The 15,472-nt window shown below is 44.1% G+C and overlaps 1 pseudogene; it reads left to right on the forward strand.

Annotated features, from left to right (window-relative positions):
• The first annotated feature begins 542 nt into the window (after nt 1-542).
• LOC137638052 (uncharacterized) overlaps nt 543-15,472 on the forward strand; it is a 59,418-nt pseudogene continuing 44,488 nt past the window's right edge.

Below are 15,472 nucleotides of genomic sequence, written 5' to 3' on the forward strand. Positions count from 1 at the left end.
CTCCAGCATGTTATGGGCGGGCATCTGTATCCTACCGCATTTACGTCTGCTTCGGTCAGTGTTGAATGGTTGAGTTATTCGTCAGGAGTTGAGCCGTAGATGGAGGTCTTGAAGGTTGTGAAGTGGCTGTCCATAAGGGCGTTGACTTTGGACATCAGGTCCTTCATGGGCAATGTATCGATATCGGGGATGGCGGCGTAGACAGATTTGGGTAGGTGTCTTACACAAAGGGCATTAAGTAGGTTCACTTGCCGAGGAGAGAGAATGCGGCAGGTTGGAGGCGAGCGATACTGGTCATTTCCCTGAGGAAGAGCGAAGCCTTTTGGTCCCCCCAATGGCTGTTGAGAGAGCTGGAAAAGTTTGGCTATACGGGCAGCTGGCGATGAGGAGTACTGCTCCATTAGGTATGTTTTGAGGGCGTCATATGCTATTGAAGTATCCCATTGGTCACAAAGCCAATCGTAGATATCTGGGAAAGAGTCTTCGGGGGTCCTCACTAGGACATGATCTGCTTTGCCTTTGATGCAAAACTGATCTTAAGCATGTTGGAACCAGGCAAACGCTTCTCTGCTGGCGAAGAACGGCAGTTTCATCGAGGTGGCATGTGTCGAAGAGTCAGGTTTGGTAGGCGGCATTGCAAAGAGGGTAGGACAAAGCAGTGGGCAATAGAGGTGTGGAGTAGTCACTCCGTGCTGGGGTCACCAATGTGGCAACGTAGCTATTAGGTACTAATAGAGAGTCGAGGTGAACGCAAGTAAAGTTTATTCAGCAGATAATGAGCTTTTGTACAAGCAGTTGTGACCAACAATGTCACAAAAATTCAAACAACAGGAAGAATACGATGGCAAGCTTAAACAGGTTTTTATATAATCAGTGCAGGAAAAAGCGAAAGTTTAAAAAGCAATAGCATTACCGTGTATGAGCGTGTATGAAACACGTGTGGTACACAAGACAGTAGCCTGGCTTTCTTTGACGATGTCACTATCACCAATCCGCACTGGGCATCGTGGTCATGACAACTGGCCAACCCTAAGACATGAATTGACATGTCTGAGGCCTTTGTCCTGCATTGGATTAGAACTTCTGCATTTGTTGTTGAATAATGAAGGCTCATGAAGATCGGCGTGATAGTGTTAAATTCCATTTCGTTTCCGGAAAAAATATCTGAAATTTTTCTATTGTTACATCAAATCTATGGGGATAATTTCAGAAGCTGATTATAGTTAGGAAGAACACCCACGAAACTCCACACCCAAACAAAATCTGCAATGTTCATTCTCCTCCCATTTTTATTTTTAATTACACAATTTCAAATGTCTATGCCCCTTATGTATGTATTTTACTAGAAAGAAGTTAACGTAGCCATAAAAAAAACTCTATTAAATGCTGCTTATGAATTTTTACCGTTTTACTCGGCATTGGGTCTTGGGAGATCATTCAGCACCAACTTTCAAATGGGGGGAAAACTGAAATGGCACAACGAAGTAAAAGTTGAGGTTTGGCACAAGGTGAAAGAAAAGAACGATAGAAGGAACGGAAGTATGAACTTTTTTTTTCGTTTTATTAAGAAATATACACTTACAATTCTTACAATTTAAAATATTGTATATACATCATAAAATATTTACATGAATAAATTTTGTAACTAACATCACAATTGCAACTTTTATTATTCAGCTAGATATGTTTTTAAATTACAAATAAAACGACTTGTGAATACTTTTTGAACAGGTTTTAAATCCCAGTTTATTTACATTAGAAGTATTTGAAGTTCTACTTTACATACATTTAAGTAATTGTGGGTCAGTACTCAACTCTAAATCAAAATTATTGCTTTAAGGAATATCAATTTTACATTTTGTAGCTTTGCTATCAACCCCCAAAAGGGAAATGTGACAACCCGACCCTTTCACAATTGAAAAATAAACTTTTATGTTACGTAGATTTCATTAACTAAATAAAAACCACGAGTAAGGGACATATCATTTTCCCCATCGTCTTTGTATGCTAAATATAATTGATAATAAAGAAATACTACTTCTTTATATTCAGTCGCTTAACTTGTTTTATTTTCATTGCTCATTTTAGAATTGGGGCCTTCAATAAGATATGCTTTATGGTCTGTTACAATAAGTTTCAACTTTAATTGAACATATTCCACCATAAATCGCTTATAAATAGCACTCCTTCATCCTTACCCAAGGCTACATAACATACTTCACAGCTTCCAAGCGAGCATAGTTGGGAGGGAGTTGATTTACTTAGTCCAGGGATCCACACCAGACCCCTTACTGCCTTTGCTGGCATAAGGACTGCTTAGTCAAAACAAACAAACAAGAATTAGGTTACCTTAAAAGCTTAGTCGAAACAAGCTATTGCATCCGTCCACTATTAGCTATCCCAATTCTGACCATTATTATTATTATTATTATTATTATTATTATTATTATTATTATTAAATAGCTAAGCTACAACCATAGCTGGAAAAGCAAGATGCTATAAGCCCAAGGGCTCCAACAGGGTAGAATAGCCCATTAAGGAATGGAAATAAGGAAGTAAATAAACTACATATGAGAAGTAATGGATAAAGAAGTTAAAATATCTAAGATCTGTAACAACGTTAGAATAGATCTGTCATATATAAACGATGAAGAGAGACTTATGTCAGCCTGTTTAACATAAAAACATTCGGTGCGAGTTTGAACATCTGAAGTTCCACCGATTCAACTTTCTGGGTAGGAAAATCATTTCTCAGTCTGGTCACAGTTGGAATAAAACTTCTGGAATAAGGCTGGGAGATGAAAGTTGCAAGAGCTAGTTACGTGGACCAAAATGCCTCCACCTTTCGCTTTCAAACATCCCAAAATGATATAGAGACTTACAGTGGCTTTTGACCAGGACAAATCTAATGATTGAAAAGCTAGAAAATTTACAAGATATTTAAAACATATGCTAAAACTTTACGTGACGAAATTTAGTGATGATATTTAGAGAATATCATACGTTTTGAAAAATTCTCAAACTTCTATTAAAGTGATGAACGTAAGTACTTCGCAGCTTGTTACCATGGTGAGAGATGAAGGGTAATTTTCATCTAGGGAATATGTTTTATGAAATGTTCGTGTGAAGACTACCTCACAGAGGGCTTCTCGTTTTCAGTTAAATTTTAGTACAGTGCACATAATAACAAGTAATGATCACTAACGTCAAATATTTTCTTTCCCAAGTATCGAGCTGTAACGGCTGAATAATAACTAGGTGTGTATCTCACAGTCTGGGTCCACAAAGGCATCCTTATACCATGTTACACACTGAAGATTCCACCACTTTCTTCCTCCTCCTCCTCAGACAGATTTTAGAATATCGCGGAAAACCCGTTTCCTGAAAATTTTTATGTCTTCTATTATTTGGGGATTTCAATTCTCTCTCATGTTCGTACTCCTTTTCCTCTTATCCATCTTGTTCTTCTGCGTCATTCCTTTCTTCTTGGAAAGAACCGTCATTTGCTTTATGAGAAGGCGCTTCAGAAGCACCACGTAACATGAACCATTGGAATCCTTTGTGAAAGCGAATTAGATTAACCCAAACCCTCTTCTCCCTCTCGTCACCATTCTTATAAAATTGCATTTTTTTCTTACTCCTTTTTACTAACTATATGAAAACTTGAGAGGGAAAGGTGGAGAATTCTGTCTCCACATTATTTTTTCAATGAGGAAAAGAAAGTATTTTCAGCAAAATACTCCAAAAAAGGAGAGGGAATATTTTCGTACTACAGAATTCTTCAGACTTAACAGGAGAGATAGGAGACGTTTTTATTTAACTGAAAATTTTTGAGATGTGATAGAGAAATTAATTCTACAAAATTATAGAAAAAAAAATTGGGAAGAGAACTTATTTCTTTACATTTTTTCCTACTTCTGTACAAAGCAAAAGAGAGAGAGAGAGAGAGAGAGAGAGAGAGAGAGAGAGAGAGAGAGAGAGAGAGAGAGAGGGAGATAGAACTTTTTTCATATTCAGTAAAAAAAAATTCTACAAGTATTTCCTTTTTAAACTGGGAGAAGTAGAAAACTTTTTCATCACAATAGATTTTCTCTTCAAATTGAGAGAGAGAGAGAGAGAGAGAGAGAGAGAGAGAGAGAGAGAGAGAGAGAGAGAGAGATACCGTACGCTTGTTTCTCACCAAAAATGACCTTACTAAAAGATAAAAAATTTTCGTGACGTTATTCATTCTATTCTTTTACAAAAAGATTTATATCTTCAGCAAGGAAGAGAGAGAATTTGCATGTAATTTGATTCTAATTTTCCCTACTGCCTCTTCAGAGAGAGAGAGAGAGAGAGAGAGAGAGAGAGAGAGAGGAGGGGTTTCGTCCTTAAAGAAAGTTGAGCTTTAAGATTCGATAGTCTGCCTGTTTAATACCAGCTTTCGTTATTCTTTCTAACTTTTTCTTTCTCTAGCTGGTCTCCTAAGGAAAGTGATATTAGTCTTTTGTTGACCAAGGGCGAGGAAGTTACTTGATCGTTGTGCTTCCGCAGCTGGGAGTCGTAACTGGGAGTCGTAACTGGGAGACGAGAATGAAAAGAATTTATATAATAACGGACGTGAAATCAAAATGTGTACATCCTTACACTAGAATATGGTCCCAGCATAAAAATTCTCTAAAACTCGGATGAAACAATTCATCTCTCTCTCTCTCTCTCTCTCTCTCTCTCTCTCTCTCTCTCTCTCTCTCTTTCTCAAAACCATGTTGATATGCTAAGAGAAACATGAAATAAAAGCAAAAATTTTCTGATGATTAGCACATTTTACAAAACTTTGGATTGTGTTGGCGTAATTGTTCTTATTTATTAAAAAAAATGAAATACATTTCAGAAGTATACAAAAATATATTTTCCTTCAGTACACGACGATTTTATTTAGGCTTTGCTCTTTCAGGAGGCAAATAATAACCATGAAAGTAGTATTGCAAAATCAGCCAATGGAAGTTATGGCATGTTATCACTACTACTGCACCCGTAACTATTTGCCAACTCTTTTGCATTTCTGCTATCACCTAATTCAAAAGAAATTCGTCATCATTGTACTCGGTAAAGTAAGTTGATCATCATTATATTGTAAATTTTTACTATTTCTAATATATTTTACACCATCTCTATTGAATGTGAGTTTGTACATGGAGGTATCATTATATATAAATATATATATATATATATATATATATATATATATACGTATATATATATATATATATATATATATATATATATATATATATACGTATATATATATATATATATATATATATATATATATATAAACCTGCTCATTATAAAACAACGTAAGTCGAATTAAGCAAAAGGAATTATTGCACCACTCTTCGAATAATGATATAAAACGGATTTTGAGCGAAGCGAAAAATCTATTTTTGGGTGAGATAGCCATGGCGTCCTGATGGAAGGTTCCTGTTTGGTAGCTTCCTTGGGTATAAGACTACTAAGATATTCCCAGAGAATTTAACCACAGGTTATCACAGAATTCTAACTTCTGGAGCGAGTATCTCAAAGGTTTCCCTTTAAGACATCGTAATACAACAGGGGACACGCATGTCTGGTCGTGCCACATAGCTATCTCCACCCCGAACAGGGTTAACGCTTCGGTGTGTAAGGGCTGAGAATAGCTGGGAGCCGTTCCACAGCTAATCTCACTCGTGGCTACTACTGATACTCGAGACGTAAACAAACGGACGCCATTGCTCTAATGACGTCACGAGCGTCTTTATCCTGGCGCCAGTTGCTGCCCATCACCATGATACAATTGTGTAGGGTGGGAACAAACTGACGAAGTAGTAGGGAGGGTCCATCAGGACGCCATGGCTATCTCACCCAAAAATAGATTTTTCGCTTCGCTCAAAATCCGTTTTTTGGGCTCAAGCCATGGCGTCCTGATGGAAGAGTACCAGAGAATCAATGTATCGTGGTAGATTTTCCCCCAGAGTTAAGTGCCTAGGCATTGACAAAATAGCAAAGTAATCTTAGGTAAGAACCATAGGAACGAAGTATCCTGCCCCCCATTGGTAGGAAGTTCCCATGGACTATGCCGACGTCAAAGTGGTATTGAAGGGCTATTCATCTTGACAGAAGAGCTTTTAAGAGCTTAGAGATGAAGCAGAATGTTTGATATTTGTATAGGAACATTCTGAGTAGGCCAGTGGTGGTTGGGCACTGTGTGTAGGGTTCATCTCCTGATTATCAGAAGTAAGTATTCGAGTAGGAACCTTACTGAGACAAGGTGAATATAATTTAAGAATAGACATCTTAAATTCTTCATGACCATAAGAAAGGAGGAATAAATAAAACTATGACAGTATGTATTTCATAGTAAGTAGGAGCTGAAAGAGACGCACAAGTAATAAAATAGAAATTTTATTTCACAATGCAGAAAATAAATAATTTACAGCAAAAAGTAAAGTTCATTTACAGTAATAATAATGTACATAGAAATAAAGGCTTGCTCTTGAATCTGAAAGGGAATTTCAGGATTAGTAGGTACTCGTTCTCGAGGAACGCAAGTCTTTAAATAACACATCATGCTCAAGGCATGCGGCACTTGTGTAACACTATGACATTCCACCTGGGATAAGAACAGTTATAAAAGCACTAAGTGTTTTTAGACATCACTATGAATCACTCGAGGGTCAACATAGGCACCCGAAGAGTTAGAGTCCCAAGTAACTCACTGTTCTACGCAGAGTCAGGTGCAGGTTTCATAACACTACCTGCGGCTACCACAAAATGTTTGATTTCGTGCACTTGTTTCGCATAATGTTTAAAGAAAACTCGCGAGGACTTCCAGCCCGTAAAGTTCTTAAGGCTCTCGAAGTCCATGCTCTGAAAGAAGTTCAGAGAAGATGCCACTTTTCTAGGATCATGACCAGCGGGTGTACTGTTCGGATCCGCTCTGCGAATGAAGTAGGTGATTTTCGCTCTTAATTGTTTCAGTGACAGGTCGCTGCCCGATGTTTCTCCTTTGAAGAGTTGGCCTCCACCAAAGTTTGAAGTTCTGCGAAGATAGACCTTGAGACTCTCTACTGGACATAGAGAGACATCCTCCTTCAGGGGGCATATTCTCCAAGGGCCCCATCTTTTGGTGGGTAATTCATTTTTGGCGAGAAACGTCGGATCGGGGGAGAGGGTCACTTCTCCTGAATCAGCAAACAGGATGTGTCCCTCTTCTCTTGATAATGCCACTATTTCGCTGACTCGAGCTCCCGAGGCGAGAGCAAATAAAAATATAACTTTCTGAGTCAGATCCTTGAGGGGGCATGAATCATTGTCCAAGTTGGAGGCGAAATGGAGCACCTTGTCTAGTGACCAGGAGATCGGTTTCGGAGGGGGTGCTGGGCGTAGGCGAGCACATGCTTTTGGCAGTTTGTTAAAGATGTCGTTGGACAGATCAATTTGGAAAGCATATAGAATTGGTCTAGTCAAAGCCGATTTGCAAGTTGAGATCGTATTGGCTGCTAATCCTTGTCCATGAAGGTGAATGAAGAAGGACATACAGAAATCAATGGTGATTTCTTTAGGATTTTTTGCTTTAACAAAGGAGACCCATTTCCTCCAGGATGATTCGTATTGCCGTCTCGTGGATTCGGTCTTGTATTCCTCTAGGAAGTCTAGACTTTTCTTCGAGATCCCAAACCTCTTCTTTGCGGCAAGGGAGAGAAAATCATGAGATGAAGGTCCTTGATTTTCGATGATGAAGCGAAGACAGTCGACTTCTGTACTTGTTGAGAGAGAACTGGGCCCGGGAGAGGGATCAGCTTGGGCTGCAGCTCCAGGACCAGGGGGTACCAGTTGCTCCGGGGCCACTTGGGAGCCACTAGGGCCGCTGTCCCTTTGAAGGTTCTCAGTTTGGAGAGGACTTTCAACAGAAGGTTGGTGGGAGGGAACAGGTATATCTTCGACCATCTGTTCCAGTCCAGTGACATGGCGTCCACCGCTTCTGCTTTGGGGTCCTCGTACGGGGCTACGTACAGAGGAAGTTGATTGTTGTCGCTCGTTGCAAAGAGATCTATCTGAAGTTCTGGGACTTGATTGGAGATGAAGGAGAATGATCTTGCGTCTAGAGACCATTCCGACTCTATCGGGTTTGTCCGAGATAGAGCATCCGCTGTCACGTTGCGGAATCCTTGTAGGTGAACTGCAGACAGGTGCCACTTCTTCTTCTCCGCCAGACGGAAGATTGGGAGAAGCACCTGATTTATCTGGGGCGATCTTGAGCCCTGGCGATTGAGACAACGAACTACCACCGAGTTGTCTAGGGTTAGACGGATGTGGATCGAGGGTGGCGGGGATAACTTCTTCAGAGTAAGAAGGACCGCCATGGCCTCCAAGATGTTTATGTGGAACGTCTTGAATAGTGGAGACCAGGTCCCTTGAGCTTGTTTCAGGTGGGAGTGACCTCCCCAGCCCTCCAGTGAGGCATCCGTGTGGATGTTGAGTGATGGAGGAGGGTGTTGGAGAGGAATGGACCTTTTCAGGGCCATTGCTTCCGACCACGGCTTTAGGAGGCGTCGAAGTCTGTTTGGAAGCCGTCTCTTGAGGTCTCTTCGAGCGATGGATGCCGATCGTCTCCAGACTCCCGCGGCATCCTTTAGCTGTGCACGAAGCACTGGGTTTGTCACTGAGGCGAATTGTAGAGAGCCTAGAACTCGTTCCTGCTGTCGTCTTGAAATGCGTTTGGATTTCAGTAGTCGCTTGACAGACCCTGCTATTTCCTTCCTTTTCTTCTGGGGGATGGAAAGGCGGTGTGACTGAAGATTCCAGTGGATTCCCAACCACTGAAACTTCTGAGCCGGAGAGAGGCGAGATTTCTTCTCGTTGATCTTGAATCCCAGGTGTTCTAAGTACTGGGTAACTTCGTCGCAAGACTTTGCACACTCTTCGGGCGAGGGAGCCCAGACTAGCCAGTCGTCGAGGTAGGCCATCACCTGGACGTCTCTTAGGCGGAGCTGTTGTACTATGGCATCCGCCAGCTTTGTGAAGATCCGAGGGGCCACATTGAGGCCGAATGGCATGGCCCTGAAGGCGTAGCTTTTCCTTTGGAGTCGAAATCCTAGGTAGGAGGAAGCGTGATGGTTCATTGGAATGTGCCAATAGGCATCCGCCAGGTCTATAGAGACCGTGTAGGAACCTTGAGGCAGAAGGGTCCTTATTTGTTGAAGCGTCAGCATCTTGAATTTGTTGTTCTCTATGAACTTGTTGAGGGGGGATAAGTCCAGAATGACTCTGAGTTTGTCTGAGTCCTTCTTGGGAACACAAAACAGTCTCCCTTGGAACCTGGTGGACTTTACCTTCCTTATCACCTTCTTGTTCAAGAGGTCTAGAACATATTCTTCCAGAATGGGGGTTGATGGCTGAAAGAACCGCTGGAAGATTGGGGGTGGTTGCACCCAACTCCAGCCTAGACCGTTCTTGATGATGCTGTGTGCCCAAGGATCGAAGGTCCAACGATCCTGGAATTGGCGGAGTCTTCCTCCCACCGGAAGCACTTCATTGCTTCTGGTGTCCCGAGGACTTGTTGCCTCGGCCGCTAGCTCCCTTTCCTCCTCTACCTCTGGAGGGACGACGAGAGGCGTCTCTGCTTGCACCCCTGGACGAGCCTCTACCTCTGGCATGAAAGGTAGTGGATGACTGCTCAAAGGCAGGGGTGAAGACCGGTGACTGTGACAACACCGGTTGGGGGACCAACTGAAAGGTCTGTTGTGGTTGGGCAACCACTTGGGAGGTAGCGGGTCCCGGAAACTGACGTCGTTGTTGACGTTGCTGGGGTTTCGGCTTCTGAGGTTTCCTCTTAGGCTGAGGTCCATCGTCCTGAGAGGTTTTCCTTTTTCTGGACATGCCCCACTTGTGGAGAAGGTTCCTATTCTCCGTGGCGGCTCTGTCAGTTATTTCCTTGACAAGGTCAGAAGGAAACAGGTGCTTTCCCCAGATGTTGGAGGAAATCAGCCTCCGGGGTTCGTGTTTCACGGTGGCACCGACAAACACGAATTCACGACAGGCTCTACGAGCCTTTATGAAATGGTACAAGTCCTTCATTACCGTGAGTAAGTGGGATTTGGCCAGTACCATGTAGTGATCGGGTACCGCTGTGTCACAGGCCATTACTTCAAGTTGGACTTGATGAGAAAGCGAAGCTGCCAGCCTCTCCTTCGTGTCTTGTTCCCGGCGAAGGAGGTGGTCGTTGAGCTTGGGGAGGTCTTCATTAAACTGACGTCCGGCGACGTCAGGATCGAGCCTACCCACGACGAAAGTATGTTGGACATCTTTCCATTGCCTAGTGTCAGGGGGTGTCACGATGGAGAAGGGTCTGCACTCCTCCAGTGCAGGGCAGGGTTTCCCTTCTTCCGCCGCTTTAAGGCATGCAGCTAAGGCCTTTTCCAGAAATGGAAGAATCGCAGTGTCAGGTGCGACATAGGTAGGATGCTTCTTGCTCAAGGCAGGAAGCTTAGAGCAGGTAAAGCCTCTGCTCTTAAATGCGTTGGCTAGCATAGCTTGGGCCTTTGCGAGATCGAACACTATCTCCTCTTTAGGTTCGGTCTCTTCCTTCGAGGCAGGTTCAGCACGAAGTCGGACGTAACAGTCCGGGTAGGCCTCGAAGCTTGGGAAGAACTCCACGTCTTCCAACGGGACCGTGCCGATCTTGTCGCTAACAAAGATCCTGCCGGTTGCAATAACCATATGCTCTGCATACCTCCACGGGTTGGCATGAGAGCAAGCTGGGAGATCCTTGACCGAGATCTTCTTCGTGTCTCTGGATCCAATCATCGACCTGATGGACTCCTGGTTCTCCTTCAGTCTGTCGTCCATGACAGCTCTAATCAATCGGATCAGTTCTTGGGTGGAAGAGGAAGGATCCGGGGTCGAGGAGGTAGACGGAAGGGACAATTCCGTCGGTGTAGGAGTAGGCGGAGGGATGGACGAGGGAGTAGCTCCAATCTCCGACTCGGTGTATTCCACCTTGTCTTCGTCCTCTTCGGCTCCTTGAGCCATAAGCGTCTTCTCCGTATCTTCCGAGACGTCGGAGATCCGTTCATCATCCTCAGAATCCAAACGGCACTCGTGCATGGACTGAGCCATGACCACATCAGGTTCCACTGTAATTTGGACAGTGGGGATTGCTTCCTTTGGAACCACTGAATCAGGGGAGGCCTTAGGGAACAACAGGGACCTCAGTTCTTCGGTGGCCAGGTACGGTCCAGTAGCATTCCTCTGAAAACCACGCACCCACTTGCGCAGTTTCTCACGAGCAATGTCTCTAACCTCCGCTGAGGGAGGGTTATGGAAGGCCTCAACTAGATAGGCCTGGCAGACCGTACATTCCAGTGGATTCCAGAACTTCCAATCCCCTTTCTTGTCTGAGCAAGGGGCGTGAGTCCTGCACGCCGTATGTCCATAAAACTGGGAGCGTTTCACGGCACAGTATGCGAAATCGCACTTCATCTGCTCCTCCTGTGGAAGAAAGAGAAAATGAGTATGGGGGAGCCATAGGAGTGGCTCTTAAATTAAGTTAACATTAATCATTAATTTTAACTTAAGGAAGGTGTGATGCATAGAGAATGAAACAGTAAAGGAGACACGCTCCATGCATCTCGCCCGGCTGGTTACCATAGGCTGGTCCTGGGATAATCCAAATGACCTAGATCATTGGATATGGTTTCCTAGGATTCCCATTATAATGGAACTCCATGGAAAGCCAAGGACAAGGTTGGGATCGAATTCATTCGGTTCCCAGATAAGAGCCAGAAGGCCTCATTAAGGGTAATGCTTCTGGCAACCAGCCGCGCTAAGATGCACATAGCATGCTGGAAATAGAAGAATGCAAAGAGACAGCATGATCACTAATAGAGCAGTACTAGGTACTGATCTTAGAAGCAAAGCAGCTTATCTATTTGCAAGGTAGGGCTATCTAGTCTTATGATAGCTAAAGAGAGGGGGTGCAAGTATTCTTGACGCCTCCGGGGCATCCGGCAGCCGCCGGCACGCCGGAGCTCGCTCCAGCATAGATTCTGGCATTAGAACAGACAGTTTTCAAAGTCAGTTAGATACCAGGATGGCGGCCGCCGGCACAACGGCGGCACGCCGGCAGGGAGCGGCGGCTCCGGCAGCCGGAGGATGCCGGATTGGTGACGGGTAAGGATGGTACAGGTAGTATCGGGTTGCCGGCAGTATATGCCGGCACTCCGGAGATCGACCGGCAAGCGGACGAATAGATAGGAGTAGGAGAGCCGCCGGTAGTAGCCGGCGGCAGCCGGCAGTCCCTCGGTACACGGGGGGCTGGGGGCAAGGGTAGGGAAGTCACCAAGAGGGAGGCAGGTATTGCCGGCAGTAGAGGCGGCAAGAGACCGGCACCCGGATAGAGAGAGAGACAGGGGGAGGGGGGAAGGGATGTAGGAAGTACCGTCAGGGTTCCAAACATCCCTCCCCCTCCCTGAGGGGGTGTACCCATGATAGAGACAGGCTCTAGCATCCAAGCAGGGGTCACTAGGGACCGGGAGCAGGTAGCCCAAGGGAGGGCTAGGGAACACCCAAGAGGGGGGGGGGGGAGACCCCCCTATGCAGAGCCACACTAGTAACTAACCTTATAGGACACTATGAAGGTATATGTACCAGAGCGGACAGCACAGGGAAGCTCGGGTAGCCCTACTCTTCCACCCTAAGGAGGAATTGTAGGACAGGGGACAGATGAGTATAACTAACCTAAGCATAGGCTAGGCTATACAAGAGATAGGTGGGGAGGGAGAAGAAAGGGGTCTTCCCAGGAAGGGTTTCTGTACCAGAGCGGCCACAAAGGGAAGGGAGGACACTCCCTAACCTAAGATTAGGCCGATCAGCTAAAAACGGTGCAATAGTACAGTTTCAGCATGGAACAGAGAAACCTTCCTAACCTGGCCTAGATCAGGGCTAAAAGTCCTGAACTAGGCAAGGAAGAAGACATATCGCTATCGCAGGAAAGTCGTAGACTATCCTAGCCATAGAGGTAGGCTAGCCTAACCTCACTCTCAGACACAATCCTAAAGGGGGTTCATTCCTTTAGGGAGGACTGAGAGGCGATATAATACTCTATTAGACAATAAATCCCTTTACTCAGAAAAGGGATCAAGGCTAAATAGAGGGAGTGCCTAGGCAGGGGATGAAGGAAGCATATAGGGGTCCTAAGGTTAGGTTAGGCTAGAAAGAATCACTGACTAGCCTATCCCCTATATGGTCCCTGAAGGCGAAAACATTTGCATCACTAGTCAAAAGTATTGTAAAATAATAATGCCACTATCTTCATAACTAGTCTAGGATCACTGATAAATCATGCATGAACACTTGTATATAGGCTCCTGGCCTGGGGGCTATAGTAGCCGACTGGTATGAGGTCAATCGATGACCGATAAAAAGCGTCTAACACGATATAAAAGTTCCTAGCTATGAAGACTAAATAAACTAATATATTCGATTAGTATATAAAGCCGGAAGCGTTGTTGTGGCTAACTAAATAAGACATGCAAAACAACAACGACGCCATAAAATGGCGGGTCCGGTAGAGGCACAGCTCCGCCACAAAACATCAATTATTTCGCGAAATAATATTTACTTTACGGCCAGAGCTTAATTAAACAATACTGGAACCTTGTACTCAACTTTCCAGAAGAAGGCGAGGCTGAAGGTAACGACATAGCGAAGATGCAAAACGATAAAGTTCACACAAGGGAAAATCCGTCTCAGTAGGGCAGCTACTAACAAAAGGATAAAGACGCTCGTGACGTCATTAGAGCAATGGCGTCCGTTTGTTTACGTCTCGAGTATCAGTAGTAGCCACGAGTGAGATTAGCTGTGGAACGGCTCCCAGCTATTCTCAGCCCTTACACACCGAAGCGTTAACCCTGTTCGGGGTGGAGATAGCTATGTGGCACGACCAGACATGCGTGTCCCCTGTTGTATTACGATGTCTTAAAGGGAAACCTTTGAGATACTCGCTCCAGAAGTTAGAATTCTGTGATAACCTGTGGTTAAATTCTCTGGGAATATCTTAGTAGTCTTATACCCAAGGAAGCTACCAAACAGGAACCTTCCATCAGGACGCCATGGCTTGAGCCCAAAAATGTGTAATATCTTGCTAGGCGGTATATCTTGGCAATCCATGTTTGCCAATGGTTTAAAGGTCGCTCATGAATGGCAGAGGCAAGGGACAGTGACATGGCCCTAGCAATCAGGACAATGCCCTAGAGACTGACCATATATTATATGATCAGCGCCCTAGCCTCCTCTCCACCCAAGCTAGGACCAGGGAGGGCCAGGCAGCTGCTGCTGATGACTCTGCAAATAGACCTTTCGGCTCCCCCAAACCCCCCAACCTTAGCTCACAAGGATGGTAAGGTTGCAGACACCAATGGCACTAACGAGTCTGAGCGGGACTCGAACCCCCGACTAGCAAACACCAGGCAGAGACGTTACCAATCAGGCCACAGCAACTCGTATAAGCTAATGATCAACATGGTGGAGTAATGAGAGCTTTGGATGTGGAGGAAATGCCTCCCTGAATCTTGATGAAGTCACTGGCAGCAGGGTGACAGATTGGGTTTAAGGCGATAGTTAAACTGTCTCTTCGGCTTTTACTCCTGATGCCTGGCGGTTGATCTTACTAGAATTAGTGGGGACCGGTAAGGGTCACTTGCCTTAGTTAGATAGGCACTGCACATCATAAGGAACTAGCTATCCTTTGATGTATCTAGCCAATGAATGTTCTGAGACCCTTTGCGTAAATAGGCGTAGGAGATGATGATAATGAATACCTTGACTTAGGAGAGAGTGAACTAGTTACAGCAAGCGAGCGAGGGATCCTAACTTCTTTTAGGGCTAAATAATTTCTTTCTTACGCACTAATGAACTACATATGAATACCACAAAGTAATTGTTAGAATTAAGCAGTCTTGAGAGATAATGACGTAGAACATGTTTTATTTTGGGCATTTTTGGCGTATTTTAACTCATTGTTACTGATGTATTATATTCGTGCTAGCCGACTCTACCCTATTGTCGCTTGTTCCGAAACACTGAGAAACTAAATTTCTGACATACAAACCTGCCTTTCCTAGTTCTGCCTGTCTATCCATCAACTATACACAATATTACACAGATGTATGTATGTATATATATGTGTGTGTAAGTATATATATATATATATATATATATATATATATATATATATATATATATATATATATATATATTGTGAAGTCCTGTGCGAGGGAGTTCTACCCTCCAAAGGACAACTTAACAGTCATAATTCTTTTAGTTTGTTTTTCTTGGTGAACAGCTTGCTCTCATGGATTTCCTCGTCTATGTAACTTAAGAACAAGCCTCAACTAACAAAGGAGGTCTGGATTGCGTTACAGAGACCTCCTTGGCCATTAACTTGTCAGGCGCT

The sequence above is a fragment of the Palaemon carinicauda genome, chromosome 1 (genome assembly GCF_036898095.1).
Source record: "Palaemon carinicauda isolate YSFRI2023 chromosome 1, ASM3689809v2, whole genome shotgun sequence".
Taxonomy (NCBI): domain Eukaryota; kingdom Metazoa; phylum Arthropoda; class Malacostraca; order Decapoda; family Palaemonidae; genus Palaemon; species Palaemon carinicauda.